The sequence below is a fragment of the Aquarana catesbeiana genome, linkage group LG12 (genome assembly GCF_042186555.1).
Source record: "Aquarana catesbeiana isolate 2022-GZ linkage group LG12, ASM4218655v1, whole genome shotgun sequence".
NCBI classification, from domain to species: domain Eukaryota; kingdom Metazoa; phylum Chordata; class Amphibia; order Anura; family Ranidae; genus Aquarana; species Aquarana catesbeiana.
In genome coordinates, this window is record NC_133335.1 from 206,584,970 (window position 1) to 206,601,575 (window position 16,606).

A 16,606-nucleotide genomic window follows, 5' to 3' on the forward strand; every position below is an offset into this window, starting at 1 on the left:
GAAGGAATAGTGTATCGTATCAGTGAGAATATTAGGGCGATAGGGGCGAAGTAAAGGCTAGCAAAGGATCACATATGGTCACTGTTTAAGGAAATGCCTATGCCTCATTGGTAGAATTTTCTTAATACTGTTTTTATATGTCAGGTGGAGTGTACCTTTAAGACATCTGTAAAAACACCAGTGCAGAAAACCCATACTGAGGTTTATCTGTCTTTAGTGAAAGCTTTATCTCTGGACAGATATTTTTCTTCTCACTCTGTGCTATCCTTTTCCATAAAACCACCTTCCTTAATCCCTTGTCAACGTAATCGCTGCCTCAGAATGGTGCTATGTAGGTATAAAAGAAGAAGCTGAATCATCGTGTTGAAAAGGTGACTTTCCTGCCATTTCCAGCACTAAGAAGTTTGATGAGAGGTGAGTTATGACAAGGCAGAGTGATGGGTGCGGTTGAATAATGCTTGCAACATGTTACAGCCTTTTTCAAAGATCTAGTTTCTTGATTTAATTGTACCAAATTTTATATAATGTCATGGCACACCAAAGACAATAATAATCTATGCTAATACTCTCAGTTGACCTGGTATATTGCCTTCCTCCCTAAGTTTTGGTCATACTGTATAGCTTGAATCCATTATACCCTGTATCTTTGTTGGCACGGCATATTTCTATATCTACCCCAGGTTTTTGTCCTATCCTGATTACAATAACCCTTGTTGAACTGTTCCCTTTTTTCTTTCTGCTGTCTACTTCCTAGTGTGCTTTATTATTATATTTGTACGTATATTTTTAACTATTTTATCATGATTTCATCTCAATATTAATTGATAAACCTGTTTGCCATTTTTTAGAAATATATCTCAACCAGGGTGCCGCAACAACTTGGGTTCTTGCCATTAGGGTTCCTTCAGGGTGCAGAAAGCATGAGACCCAGTTTCCCTGGATCAGAAATGAATGTGAGGACTCTGTGATGGGGAAAACTCTGATGTGATGGGAGGCTCTCATGTATAAGAAGGACTCTTATGTAATGGAAGGGGGGGGGTCATCTGACTCTGGGATAGGGTGCTTCTTATGTGTAGGGGGGCCTTTGATGTGATAAGGGATGAGGAAGGGGGATCTCTGATTCTCGTGTAAAGGGGGAGGAGCTCTGATGTCATATGTGATGAGGGGACCTCTGATAGAAAGAGGGCTTCACCAAGGTGGTTGTGTGCATCATTCCAGACTCTGGTTTCCCATCGATATTTAACAATTACATTTATGATTAATATTTATGGGGTTTTTTTAGATTGGGGTGCATTGACATTTTACATACTTTTAAAGATTGCCCCACGATTGAATATAGGTTGAGAAATGCTGCTGTAGAGGAATCCTTACAATAGTTCTAATATGTAAGCAAAGGAAAAGCGACAACATATATCTAAATGGTTAGTGACAACAGTGTTTGAGATCGGGGATCTGTTTGCACTGGGGACATTTAAAGTGGGTGTAAAGGCAGAAGCTTTTTTATCTTAATGCATTCTATGCATTAAGATAAAAAAACCTTCTGTGTGTAGCAGTCCCCCAGCCCCCCTAATACTTACCTGAGCCCCATCTCAATCCAGCAATGTCCACGAGTGCCTTGGCCATCATTGGCTCCTGCTACTGTCAATCAAACTCAGATAGCCAATCAGAAGAGACCAGGTCTCCGTGTCTGAACGGATACCCAGAAGAGGAGCAGGTAAGTATAACATGTTTGTTATTTTAATAGAAACAAAAAAGGACACTTGACAATCACTTTAAAATGTACATGAACTCTAACAATAGATGCCCGCTGGAGCTAGTGGATATGATGGGTTCTTTGTTCTACCAAGACTCTTTAAGCTGCTCTGTCCCCACTAACACAGCTGTATATGTTATACATTAGTGGTCTAAAAAGGATGTATTATGGCAATGCCGTTAAACAATGCATGAACTAATATACAGGTAATTGAACAGGCTTAAAGATGCTGTACTAGATAATGTAATAACTGACCCATAAGATGGCAATCAACTGAACTGTAGTGATGCTAAACCACATTATTTATAACTGGTGCAAACAGGGTTAACAGTATCAGTATTCATTAACCCTCCCAAATAAATAAAGGTCCTCTTGTGCATACTACACATACAGCCCCAAAAGCGGTTGGGTGAATGCATTCCTGGCAAAGGGATACCCCTGGAGATGACTATAAGGTACCTGGCTCCTAACTGTTAGTATTAGCCAGCTTTTGTTGGACCCTTCTGTAAGGTGGTGCACATAAAGCTGTCCTTTTAGGAGTGTGCAATGGGTGCCTGATGGGCTGCTAATTAAGGAGCAGTCTCTATTGCATTACCTGTGTGCTGCTAAAGGTTAAACTTTGTAGTTCCGCTCATCACTCCCAGCATGCAACAGGTCCGGTCCCATACACGCTTGGCAGTTAGTTGCCCGAGATGTCTTAGATGTCCTGATCAGGTGCTCATGATCAGGTCCACACTGACTTTCCCTGATTGTAGGGTCAAAGGGCAATAGGTCCCTCCAGCTTTGGGTCCCAGCACAGCAGGAGAACTTTCAGTGTCTCAATCCTTTGTCCTTGGTATGGGCACAGACATCCCAGCGATAAGTCTGCACTCTCTTGGTCCCCCATGCAGGGGCAGCCCATCCATTAAGGGTGCATGGGCACTGCCTCCCCTATCCATGCCGCTGCCACTCCCTAAACCTGCGTCCGGCCCCTTTCAGGACGCCAGGTGCATGAATTACAGTGGTAGGGGTGTTTTTTTGAAGCACCGATTAGAGCCAGAGGCTCTAATAGGCTTCAAAATAGGGTGGATTCCGGGCGCTCGGGCATTGTGCTCGGAGACCACCCAGGTGTTAGAATAGCGAATGAATATTCATTATTCTCACACTGAATTGCCTCTCCACCAATCAGGAAGCGCGGGTCTGAGACACGTTTCCCGATTGGCCGAAAGGAGAAGCGCTCTGATTGCGGAGGAGGAAGGAGATGTAAGCCGCTGAGCAGGGGAAGGAGAAACTGCTCATGATGCCCGTGGAGGGGAGCCGGGAAAGCTGCACGTGATTGCCCACCATGGATGAGGTAAGTGCACCGACCGACCGGCCGACTGACCAACCCAACCCGACTGTGGAGAAGGGGGGTGGCGGATCCACTGTTTGCTGCCCCCCAATAAAATTGCCACCAGCCACCACTGCCCCCTTGGCAAAGACTCCAATGGCCCCTAGTCTCTACACATTCCCAGCAGGGGCCACAGGTCTCACGGCTTGGCTTCCTATCGTATAAGACCCAGCTTTCTACTGAATTGCCTGGGAAAAAGTCTTGTCTCTTCTCCTCTGTTGTGCAAAGCTGTAAGCCCCTTGTGCCCATTCATCTCCCTTCACTTGCATTGCAGTATGCTCCTATAAGGACTATGGTTCCCAGAATCCAGGGTGACTGCATAGTAAATTCTCCTCCTCCCTGATTGGCTCGGGTCTGCTGCTGCCAGGAGGATGGGGGGAGGGGGGCAAGAACGAGTGGGGATCACAAACAAAGCCGCTCTGCTGCTGCCAGGGGGGAAGCAAGGGCTGAGAGGAACAGAGCCTGATCTTCCAGCTGCTCTGTATACGGTAGCCCAGTGGGGGGAAGAGAGAAACAGAAGAAGCGGGCAAGATCTCACACAACCCACTCTGTAGTAGGACAGCCGGCCAGGGGGTGAAGGAGGAGAGCAGTCACAAGAATACACAGCCTGCTCTTCACACACAGCTGGCAGCAGCACCTGGCTACACGTATTTGCTCCCTTTTGGTCTGTTAAATATACATTTGAAAGTGTGCATCTAGACAGCAATCTTGTGAGCTAATAACTTCTGGTACCTTCTGCTTCTGAACTGTTATCAGTTAGCTTTATTTCCTGCTATCTCTGTGGGCTACAAACCACCTGCCCTGTAATGGAGAAGAGAGGGAGTGTTATGTAATCCTAACCCAGTGGTATGTAGTCCCAACACACTCCCTTTCCTAGGGTTACAATGCTGTTCACTATGGTTGTCACCCTAAGACAGGAAATTAGTTATTGGCAGAATTACCAGGTTAAAATAAAAAAGTATGAATATAAAACAAAAGCAGCTACCATGTATGAGGACCAGTAAGTAAGCTGCAGTACGAAAGACATTTTATTTTTTTTATTTTTTTTAGCTTTGAATAGAGTGGTGACAGATTAGAACTTTTGTCAAATTTTATTGCTGTCTATGCCCCCATTAGGGATATTCACCCTCTCTATTTGTCCTGTTTACCATTATCATCAAAAGTGGAAGTAAAAGAAAATACCACATTTTGAATTGTTCCCAGAACAGTAATAGAGCGTACAACCAAACATTAAAAAGTGATCTATCCTTGTACTAGGTATACGTTAAGAAATCACATAAGAGACACAATAAAAGTGCATCAAATATATGATGAACTCATCCTAAATTCACATGTCTGTGCAAATAAAGTCCATATAAAATGTGCAAACACTGTGCAAAAAAAATTATAAAAAATATATATGTGGTGCAAAAATTTTCTAAACTTCAAAAGTCCCTCTTTCTGTGCCGTGAAGGAATAATGATAACGTGTACCACCGAAAAAAGAGTACTCCCAAAAGGAATCACCACAATTACATGAGCTCCTTACCAGCTGCTCTGATCCCACAAGCAGACCATCAGACGCCTTGCTGAATAGCAGCCATATACACCACGATCTTGCATGCAAAGGTTCCACGATCTCCCAATCCATGATAGACTCCATGGAGGAAGTTAAAGTACAGAGGAAAATCCACATAGTGTAGTATTTCACCAAGATTTTAATTTAATAAAATGATAAAATCGCTCTTACATTTTTAAAGGAATTACACAGCATGTGTTACAAACAACCAGCAGGTACAAGCGGTCAGGCCGACTTGTGGAATAACGTCACGTGTGAGGCCCCTCCCAACGCGTGCGTTTCTCTGTAACCAGCGTCGTATGGGCACGTGAGCCTCATATCTCTCTAAAAACACACACTACTCACTCTTTACGTTCTAAGACAACAGTAAAGTCAACCGGTTGGCATAGATCACAATAAGAGCACGTTGCCTCTGCTTTTTATTCAATATTAAATTATTATATGGATACGTTAAATAATGCTTCCAGGGCATGTGTTCATTATAGACATAAGTTCTCTGTCATGGAATGTTTTATTGGTCCTAATCACCCTCATGACCTTGAATTAAACATATCAAATGAGAACATATAATTGCTTTGAATAGTAATGACAATAATTACCTGTTACAGGAAGCGCATAATTAGGTCTGAGTTGGTTTCATTTGGTGTGATATCTTCAATGAAACATTTTTAAACCTGGCATTCACATGTTCCTTAAACGTAATTTGCCACAAATGTTATAAGTGTTTAATGTGTGGCCAATTAAAGACTGGAAAATATAAGCAACACACTAAAAACAGGACCACCGTCATTGGGCCCCATACAGCCCACAACATACAGAACCCCTTAAAAAACTTTCATTGGCTGAATTTTGATAGTGATGCTGATCTCCATTCATTCACCCCCATCACCAGCTCCTCCCATTTGTCAGTGTGCAGTGACTCTGCAGTAGTTGCTACATTAGATTGGTGCACTCCTCCCCTGGAACCATGCCCAGCTATATCCAAGTTGAGTAAACTATCTCCGGCTCCAACCTTAGCCAGTAGGGGTACACAAATCGATCCATGGATGCTTCACTGGGGCCGCCCAATGACCAAAAATTCCCTGCTGAACTGATTAGGCCCAGAACAGCAGAATTGCCTCTATCTCTCTATTGTTGGCCCTGACTGTAAGGTTACACTTTAACACTTACAAGCATAAGCCCTGGAAGGATTATTGTGTAAAGAGCTAGTGCTCTGAGATATGGTGCTACCTGAGTGACAGTTGACTGTTAGGTGGTAAGGTGGAGCTGCAGAGGCAGGAACTGCAGGACTGCTTAAAGTAGAACTATAGGGAAAACTTTTTTATTTTGGATAGAGCAAGGGAGGGTTGTAGCCAAACAGGAAGTGAGAGAAAATCCCTGCAACTTAAGGGAATTATTTGGGAACCAGTACTAGTGTCTCCATTGGAAGTTTTCCCCTCTATTACATTTCTCGGGACAACCAAAAATTTGGGATCTTCTTTTACTTTCACTTTCAATGATAATGGTAAACAGGAAAAATAGGGAGCTTGAATCTCCCTAATGGGGGCACAGACAGCTATAAAAACTGGCAGGTGTTCTAATCACTCTCTACTTTATCCAAACCTAAAAAAAAAAAGTTTTGCCTTTAATTATACTTTAAAGGTAATTCCTGGAAAGTCAAATGAGGAAAAAGTTGTCCTACCTTCCCATTCACCTTGAAATTGTACAAGCAAGACTGAGGGCAGAACAATCGTCACAGTAGCTTGGCTGGTCAGAGGGTCTTTGAGGGACTGTGGATGAGTTGAACTGGTTATGAAAAGGGGGCCCATCTGGTGGTATGGAGCTTTTCTTTGGTTAATTGTTGATTTTTCTTCCAAAAGTTTGGTCCCTTGGAGGAGGAATGGAATACTTCACTTGGAAATGTCCTTGAGTCGGTGGGGAGCAACTGGGAACAGGGGGGAAACCCAATCAACCATTAAGGCTAATAGACATCCAAAGACCCCTAACACTTGCCAGCAGTTTGTATACCGATCTGGTAATTTTTTGGAATTGTTACCTGTTGTGAATAAAGGGCTGCTGTGGCCAATTACAAACCACAATCCATTGAATGCATATTTTCACCAAAAAATACACCAAAGTTAATTTCAGGACACACAATATATTACCCAATTTTTTGGCATCAAGCAAATACCCACCATGTCAAGCCTAAAAATGTTTAGAGCTTGTGAAACTTTGATATCTCAAATTGCCCAAAGCCAATGCTTTAAAAGCCTTTGGAGGTTATCAGTTTAGACAAGGGTCTCAAACAGGCGGCCCTCCAGCTGTTGCGAAACTACAAGTCCCATGAGGCATTTAGTGGCTGACAGTTACAAGCATGACTATCACAGGCAGTAGCATTTTGGGACTTGTAGTTTCGCAACAGCTGGAGGGCCGCCAGTTTGAGACCCCTAGTTTAGAGTGAATGATGGCCCCAGAATTATTGGGGTTGTTTTACTAAAACTGGAGAGTGCAAAATCGGTTGCAATCAGCTTTCAGTTTTTTTGTAAATAGCTTAACCACTTGCCAGTTGTACTGCGGCAGGTTGGCTCAGCTGCGCAAAACGCTGTCATTGTACATCGGTATTTGTAACATTGGATTTGTAACAAAAGACTGGGTATGCCATGCTACTGTATAAATCTACTGGAACACAAATCCTGATTTTACAGCATTCAAGCTGGACTAACATTTGCTTGACACAAAGAAACAGTGTGTAGCAATGATATGAGACTTTGCTTGAAATAATGTTCATAATTTACTTTAAAGAAGTACTAATGCCTTACAATTGTAAACAGAATTGCATCTACAGTATATAGACCGACGGGGCAGAGAACAATAAAAGTTTGCTTAAAAAATGCATAGACACACTTATATTTTGTGGTGTCAACACGCCTTGGCTTCCTATACACCACTTCCTTGAACTTCCCGTCAGGGAGTGTGCACTCTTAACTTTAAGGAAAGTCTCCCTGATCCCCCAACTTGGGAATGCATGTCCCATAAATCGAATCTGTGTGCCGCATCTAGTCATCTCTGTCTGCCTTCTGGGAGCACTTATGAAAGGGTAGCTAAATAGGACCCTGCAGGAAACGTAGCCATCTAGGAACAGAAAACTTGGGGCAGCAATATTTGAAGGAGAAAGGTAAGCTTTTAAAAAAGAGGAAGCCTCAGACAAGGTAAGTGCTGAAGTCAACTGCTGTAATTGTTATTAAAATTTAGGTACTTTAAGTACTTCAGGTCTACAAAGACATCAATTGAAGAAGTTTGTTTTGTCTACACATCGGGTATATAAAGTATTAAGTCACGCTATACAAAATAACCAGGGCTGGTGCAAGGATTTTTGACACCCTAGGCCAGGGATATGCAATTAGTGGACCTCCAGCTGTTGCAAAACTACAAGTCCCATCATGCCTCTGGGTGTCATGCTTGTGGCTGTCAGAGTCTTGCTATGCCTCATGGGACTTGTAGTTCTGCAACAGCTGGAGGTCCGCTAATAGCATATCCCTGCCCTAGGCGAAACCTCATTTTGATGCCCCCACTTGGCTCCACCTCCTTTGCCCTGCCCATGTATACTCCACCTTTTTAATGAAGCGCCCATCAAATGCAGCCTCATCAGCGCCCATCAAATGCAGCCTCACCAGCGCCCATCAAATGCAGCCTCATCAGCGCCCATCAAATGCGGCCTACCAGCGCCCATCAATGCTGCCTACCAGTGCCCATCGATGAATGTTTGCTTGCTTCCATTCACTCAGGAGTCGGGACACAGACACAGTCCTCTGCCGCCGCTGCCCCTCTGACACTATGCGAATGGAGCGGCGGCTGCCTGCTGATGCTGATATTTAGTTGCTTGCTGGAGAGAGAAGAGAGTAGGAATGCCAGTGGCTGGGCACCCAAGGTGGCTGCCTAGTTTGCCTATTGGTAGCACCGGCCCTGAAAATAACAGTGTAGCTGTGCTGTATATGGCAGCTGTGAGGAGAAAAGGAAATAACCCCTCAAGAAATGGTGGGACTTTGAAGGCAACGGAGTAAAAATAAAAAGCAATTTTATTGGTACAAATATACAGGAATATACATATCAAGAAAAATCTACTACAATCATATAGAAAGGTCAATTAACAATAAAATCAAGATTATACTGGTGAGCGAACCAAATGTGTATTCATGTAGTCTTCCACCTAAGCCTACGCGTTTCGGGACTGCAGGAGTCCCTTCATCAAGGGCAAATTGTAGGAGGATTTGACACTACATAATGAAACATGAAATAGCGTAATTAGAAACAAATGCTTGAACATGTTTCCTGCATCTAACATCATTCTGAAAAAAAAAAACAACTGCACATACCCAAGTATAACCAGGAAGGGAGGCTGACTGTCGGAGTAATTCTCGGGGGCAAAAACACACACAGGACGCCAGGAATCCAAATGAGGAAACGGGCGTATATCTGGCCCCGCCTTCTCCACACTGGTCCCAATGTGCCACCCCAGGAAGGGAGTGACAACACTATCCCAAAGGGGCCCAAAAAGCGAAGAGCCAGAGGGGGGGGGGGGGAAATATCTGAAAACACAAAAGAAAGGGGCCTTATAGGCTGGGGTATTGTAAAAAGGCAAAAAGCACCCATAGGCTGAAAATGCATGGACACAACGCATCATGCGACCATGCTTACAGGCCGGGTGTAGAAAAACAGTCTAAGTGTTCATAACTTACCCCAATGCTGGAATATGAGGGATATGGTGATTTGGTGTGAATAAATGTCCCCAATGTGCGAGCAGGGGGAACGAATGTCCCTTGAGAGCAAGAGTTGTCAAAGATAGCAGCTTCGTACAGTGTAAAATCTGTAGGGTGATGCAAAAGAGGAAAAGGCTTACTAACCAGCAAGACAGAGGTGTTAGCTGTGTGTAGTGATACCTAATGTTATAAACGGGAAACGCCTCAGACAGGCACAATGAGAAGCATAACACAACTGGGGGTTGCCAAAAGAGAGACAGTGTTAACGGAGAGATGCGGGACAGTCTTACCTTGTCTCAAGTATTGTGTTGCAGTAAAATCAGTGGCTTTAAGCCGTCTCCAACCACCGCCGCCGAGTCGGACAATAACACCGACACGGCGTCCGGTGGTTGAATATAAAGGGGAAGAGGAAGTAAATGCGGCACTGATTGGTGTCTGAATTCCGCCAATCATACCGCCGCTCCAATCAAGGTGTAGGTGCCATGGGAACCTCACAGCGTCGATCCGCCTACGGACGCTGAGAGAGGGGATCCATGGTGACACTGAGACGCCGCTCCGTCAAACGGGGAGGGGAAAACAGAAGCCCTGACAACAGGAAGAAAAAGAGTCCTACGCGACGGCGTTCCGCCCCGTCTATTGATATTAAGACAGGGCATGCATCAACCCAAGTACTGCAACCCAATCCACAGAGGGGGCTGCTGAGGGAACATTACTACATGAGAATTAAAGGGGAAATAGGTAAATAGGAAAACACAACTACCTAAATGAATTTGCAAAGGAGTCACCAACCTCATATATTAGTACCCTCAGGTGGTCACTGAATGGGCACCGCAGGGGCAGTGGGACCCTGGGCGAGAACTGCACGGCACCCCCCCACAGCGGACTGTGTGAGGGGTCATGCAGAGATCGCCCACCGACGCATAGAGGGGCGCCAAGATCCGCAGGCATGGAAGGGCAGCCGTTGGCCGCCAATCACCCCGGGAGTATGTTCCGGGCACCCATAGGGAGGCCCCCCGAGGGACAAAAAATCCCGGGAGGCCCACGTGCGCCGGGCGGGACAAAGAGGGGCCAGAGCTGCGGTGAAAAGAGGTGTTCCCCGAGCAACGCCGACAGTGTGCCTCTAGTGATGATATGCCTGTATATAATGAGGAGAGAAAAAAAAAAAAAACCAAGGGACAAAAAATTATAAATAAATGTTAAAATGTGACATATGAAAAATATAAGAGGGCAACCAAGAGGGACATAACCGCACCCTACAAATCAGCACCCTATAAGTCTTTCTCACAAACCCCAGAGGAGAAACCCTCTAAAAAGGGTCTAAAGCTCAAATGATCATTCAAGCCGGGGGGTGAGGTGGCAGCAAGGTCTGCAATCCAGCGGGCTTCCCGCTGTAGCAAGACCTTGTTCCAGTCCCCACCTCTCGGGCTGGGGTGAACTCTGTCCAAAATTAAAAAATAAATATTGGGAAAGGTACCATGATGCACATTCGCCACATGTCTCCCCAGTGGGAGCTCAGGATTCGCTTTCCTCATGGCAGTGATGTGCCGTTAGGCTCGCAAGGAGAATTTTTGTTTGGTCTTGCCTACATAAAATTGAAGACATTGGCAAACTAAAAGGTATATCACACCTTCTGTCTTGCAATTTGCGAAGTGACGTGGTCTATAAGGATGCCCATTTGGGAGGGTCACATTCTGTTGTGTATTCATGAATCTGCATATGGAACATCCTCCACATGTGAATGTTCCAAACCTCCTACATGGGTCCCCACGTGATTCACTAACAAATTCACTGCGGACCAGGTGGTCACGCAGGGAACTAGTACGCCGATAGGTAATCGCTGGTCGTGCGGGTAAGTGTGGGCGTAGGGTGGAGTCAGAGTGTAAGAGGTGCCAATGTTTGTTGAGAATAGATTTGATCGATTCGTGTTGGTTTGTAAACCTCATAATAATCCTAGTGGTGGAATCCATCACAGCCTTTTTTTGAGGACCAAAGAGGAGTTCCCGCCGGGTATGTCTGTTTGCACGTTTGAACGCTTTTTTCAAAAGCGTAGAGGAGTAGCCCCTCAGACGGAGTCTGTCTCTAAGTGCGGCAGCTTCCGTCAGATATGTCTGTTGGTCAGAGCAATTTCGTCTCAGCCTTAAATATTGGCTGTAGGGAATCGCTCGGATCAACGGTTGGGGGTGAGAACTGGAGGCATGTAAGATGGTATTGCCAGCAGTAGGTTTCCGGAAGAGGCTGCTAGAGAGAGTTCCCTCGGAATTCTTGCTGATGGTCGTATCCAAAAATGTTATGCTGTGTGGACTGTGGGTCACAGTGAACTTTAAATTAAAAATGTTATGCTGCATCATTTCGATGCATTCATTTAGTTGGCTTTCGGAACCTTCCCACAACACCAAAATGTCGTCTATATAACGATACCACGCAGCTATGTGTTGAGTGTGCGATCTGAAAGCCTCGTCAGAGAGGAAAGACTGCTCCCACTCCCCCAGGTACAGGTTGGCGTAAGACGGGGCACAGGAGGTCCCCATCGCAACGCCCTGTACCTGGAGGAAGTGGGAGCCATCAAAAGAAAAGATGTTATGATGAAGGATAAATTCCAGGGCCATAATGACAAACTCACAGAGTTTTTTATCATCTCTGTGTGTTTGGGTGATAAAGTGTCTGACCACAGTCAACCCCAAATGGTGGGGAATTGAGCTATAGAGGGCCTCGACATCGATAGCTACCAGTAGTGACTGTGCTGAGACATGTAGACCTTCCAGGGATTGTAGTAAGTGAATAGTATCACGCACATATGAAGGCAGGTTTTCGACGAATGGTTTTAGGTGGGAGTCTACAAAGAGGCTCAGGTGTTCCGTAATAGCCCCATTTCCGGAGACTATAGGCCTACCTGGTGGTGTTATACAGTTTTTATGAACTTTGGGTAGACAATAGAAGGTTGGAATTTTGGGAAACTTTATTCGTAGAAATTCCCAGATGTCCTGATTGATGATACCATCTGAAAAGGCACCATCAACTAGGGCACAAAATTGGATCTCAAATTTGGCAATACTAGTCCTGGAAATAGGCCTGTACCAGTCCCGGTTGGACAGGACTTTATGGCACATGTTTTTATATTGCTCGTTCGACATGATCACAATGTTGCCACCCTTATCAGAAGGCTTAATGACAAGGGAGTGGCATTTTTTAAGGGTGTTTAAGGCGAGCAATTCAGAGGGAGATACATTCCCGGTCTTTTTGTGTGTTTTAAGTTTTTTGATTTCAGACATGACCGTGGTGACGAAAGATAACAAGTTGGGGTTAGAACCAAGGGAGAGGAATTTATCCGATTTATTCTTTAGCTTCTTATTAGCATAAGATGGAGTGGTAGGTTCAGTGGGTTTATCAAGAAGGAGGGAATCTAGATCAATTGTGTCGATAAGGTCAGAAGAGTCCTCATTCTCCAGTAACGACAAAAGGACATCTAAGTCCTTGTCATGTTGTTCATCGGTGGTTACAGGTTTAGTTTTGGCCTTGGAGTACATGCTCTTCAATAGCAGCTTGCGGGCAAACAAATTTAGGTCTTTAATAGCCTCAAAGATGTCAAGATTGGAGCTGGGACAGAAGCTCAGACCCTTTGACAAGAGAGATTTCTCTTCATCTGATAAAGTGTAATTGGATAAGTTGATGATGTTTCTATCATCAACATTGATGGTATTTAGTTGTATACTTTTTAAGTTTTTGGTTTGGGAATGGTGTCCTGAGGAAAAAATCGGCTTTGGCCCACCTCCCTCTTAGATGCTGAGCTCGCACTAGATTGCGAGAGCTGAACAGTCGTAAGTGAAGAGGAAGCAGTGTTACCACCCGAGATGTCTGTGGGGGGATAGGGATCCACGCCACATGCACCGTGATTGCCCGACATATGTGGGGTGGATGGGGCAATGGGAGTGGGATGTTCAGAAATGTGTTTCTTATGTGCATTTCCCTCTTCTCCGAATAGGGGACGTTTGGGTTTGTTGTGCCTGTTCCTATTACGATTACGAGAGGAGGAGGAAGCAGAAACGGAGGAATTGATAGATGAGTCTGACCCTCTTTCCAAGATAGATTTAGTTAAACCTTTATTTTTGGGATTTAAGGTATGGTTATTTTGGGTCCACTTGTATGCTTTCCCTTCCTGGAAGGACAATTTGTCACGCCAGAACTTTTTGTCTTTTTTTCGGAGAGTTTCAGTAGTAATTTGATCCAAGTGAATCTTAATTCTTTCCTCATGTTCCTTTAATGAGGGAAGACTTTTAAAGGTTTGTAATTTAGAGTATATATCGTCAATCTCTTTGTCGAGGGCCAGACTACGAATCTTATATTCCTCTATGAGCATCCTCATCATCCTGCGTGTACACGCCTGCAAGTTGTCCTCCCACTGTTTCTTAAACTCAGGGCTGATGTTATCAATCAGAGGGAAAATTTGAATACGCAATCCATAAGGATTGATGTCCTCTCTGATGTACCTTTCAAAATTATCAATATGCCAGAAAAAAGCTGCTTTTTTCTCCACATATTTGCTTAGTTGGTTGCAGAGGGAGGACAATTCTGACTGGACTGCCTCTCCTTCCTCATGGTTTTTGGAATAGTCTGCCATGAGAGCCGCCCAACTCGAACCTTGAAACATGCTGATATTGTCTCTTTAAGTTGCCAAAGGACAAAAAAGAAAAAAAAAAAAAACAAAAAAAACAAAAAAACAAAAAAACAAAAATACTCACACAGACAGATTTAGATTCCTAGATGCAATGAGAAAAACAGCATGTAAAACACAAAGCACATCGATTATACAAATAATAATGTGTGATTTATAAAGGGGGGATTTTGTGGCACAGGTGGATGGAAAGGAGGGGTATGGGTATTTGCTACCCTAAATCTAGAATCAAAAAAGGGGGTACCATCCAATTATGTCACAAGAGTTGCCGCCATCCCTGACGTAAGGAGAAAAGGAAATAACCCCTCAAGAAATGGTGGGACTTTGAAGGCAACGGAGTAAAAATAAAAAGCAATTTTATTGGTACAAATATACAGGAATATACATATCAAGAAAAATCTACTACAATCATATAGAAAGGTCAATTAACAATAAAATCAAGATTATACTGGTGAGCGAACCAAATGTGTATTCATGTAGTCTTCCACCTAAGCCTACGCGTTTCGGGACTGCAGGAGTCCCTTCATCAAGGGCAAATTGTAGGAGGATTTGACACTACATAATGAAACATGAAATAGCGTAATTAGAAACAAATGCATTGAACATGTTTCCTGCATCTAACATCATTCTGAAAAAAAAAAAACAACTGCACATACCCAAGTATAACCAGGAAGGGAGGCTGACTGTCGGAGTAATTCTCGGGGGCAAAAACACACACAGGACGCCAGGAATCCAAATGAGGAAATGGGCGTATATCTGGCCCCGCCTTCTCCACACTGGTCCCAATGTGCCACCCCAGGAAGGGAGTGACAACACTATCCCAAAGGGGCCCAAAAAGCGAAGAGCCAGGGGGGGGGGGGAATATCTGAAAACACAAAAGAAAGGGGCCTTATAGGCTGGGGTATTGTAAAAAGGCAAAAAGCACCCATATGCTGAAAATGCATGGACACAACGCATCATGCGACCATGCTTACAGGCCGGGTGTAGAAAAACAGTCTAAGTGTTCATAACTTACCCCAATGCTGGAATATGAGGGATATGGTAATTTGGTGTGAATAAATGTCCCCAATGTGCGAGCAGGGGGAACGAATGTCCCTTGAGAGCAAGAGTTGTCAAAGATAGCAGCTTCGTACAGTGTAAAATCTGTAGGGTGATGCAAAAGAGGAAAAGGCTTACTAACCAGCAAGACAGAGGTGTTAGCTGTGTGTAGTGATACCTAATGTTATAAACGGGAAACGCCTCAGACAGGCACAATGAGAAGCATAACACAACTGGGGGTTGCCAAAAGAGAGACAGTGTTAACGGAGAGATGCGGGACAGTCTTACCTTGTCTCAAGTATTGTGTTGCAGTAAAATCAGTGGCTTTAAGCCGTCTCCAACCACCGCCGCCGAGTCGGACAATAACACCGACACGGCGTCCGGTGGTTGAATATAAAGGGGAAGAGGAAGTAAATGCGGCACTGATTGGTGTCTGAATTCCGCCAATCATACCGCCACTCCAATCAAGGTGTAGGTGCCATGGGAACCTCACAGCGTCGATCCGCCTACGGACGCTGAGAGAGGGGATCCATGGTGACACTGAGACGCCGCTCCGTCAAACGGGGAGGGGAAAACAGAAGCCCTGACAACAGGAAGAAAAAGAGTCCTACGCGACGGCGTTCCGCCCCGTCTATTGATATTAAGACAGGGCATGCATCAACCCAAGTACTGCAACCCAATCCACAGAGGGGGCTGCTGAGGGAACATTACTACATGAGAATTAAAGGGGAAATAGGTAAATAGGAAAACACAACTACCTAAATGAATTTGGAAAGGAGTCACCAACCTCATATATTAGTACCCTCAGGTGGTCACTGAATGGGCACCGCAGGGGCAGTGGGACCCTGGGCGAGAACTGCACGGCACCCCCCCACAGCGGACTGTGTGAGGGGTCATGCAGAGATCGCCCACCGACACATAGAGGGGCGCCAAGATCCGCAGGCATGGAAGGGCAGCCGTTGGCCGCCAATCACCCCGGGAGTATGTTCCGGGCACCCATAGGGAGGCCCCCCGAGGGACAAAAAATCCCGGGAGGCCCACGTGCGCCGGGCGGGACAAAGAGGGGCCAGAGCTGCGGTGAAAAGAGGTGTTCCCCGAGCAACGCCGACAGTGTGCCTCTAGTGATGATATGCCTGTATATAATGAGGAGAGAAAAAAAAAAAAAAAAACCAAGGGACAAAAAATTATAAATAAATGTTAAAATGTGACATATGAAAAATATAAGAGGGCAACCAAGAGGGACATAACCGCACCCTACAAATCAGCACCCTATAAGTCTTTCTCACAAACCCCAGAGGAGAAACCCTCTAAAAAGGGTCTAAAGCTCAAATGATCATTCAAGCCGGGGGGTGAGGTGGCAGCAAGGTCTGCAATCCAGCGGGCTTCCCGCTGTAGCAAGACCTTGTTCCAGTCCCCACCTCTCGGGCTGGGGTGAACTCTGTCCAAAATTAAAAAATAAATATTGAGAAAGGTACCATGATGCA

General features: G+C 44.8%; 1 protein-coding gene across 1 annotated transcript in view; it reads left to right on the forward strand.

Moving 5' to 3' along the window:
• Positions 1 to 213: 213 nt before the first annotated feature.
• The window catches only part of LOC141114272 (bactericidal permeability-increasing protein-like), a 100,721-nt gene continuing 84,328 nt past the window's right edge, over positions 214 to 16,606 (forward strand). The window contains exon 1 of the mRNA XM_073607860.1: positions 214 to 414. The gene's annotated coding sequence lies outside the window, so the exon portion shown is untranslated. The remainder of the gene's footprint in view (positions 415 to 16,606) is intronic.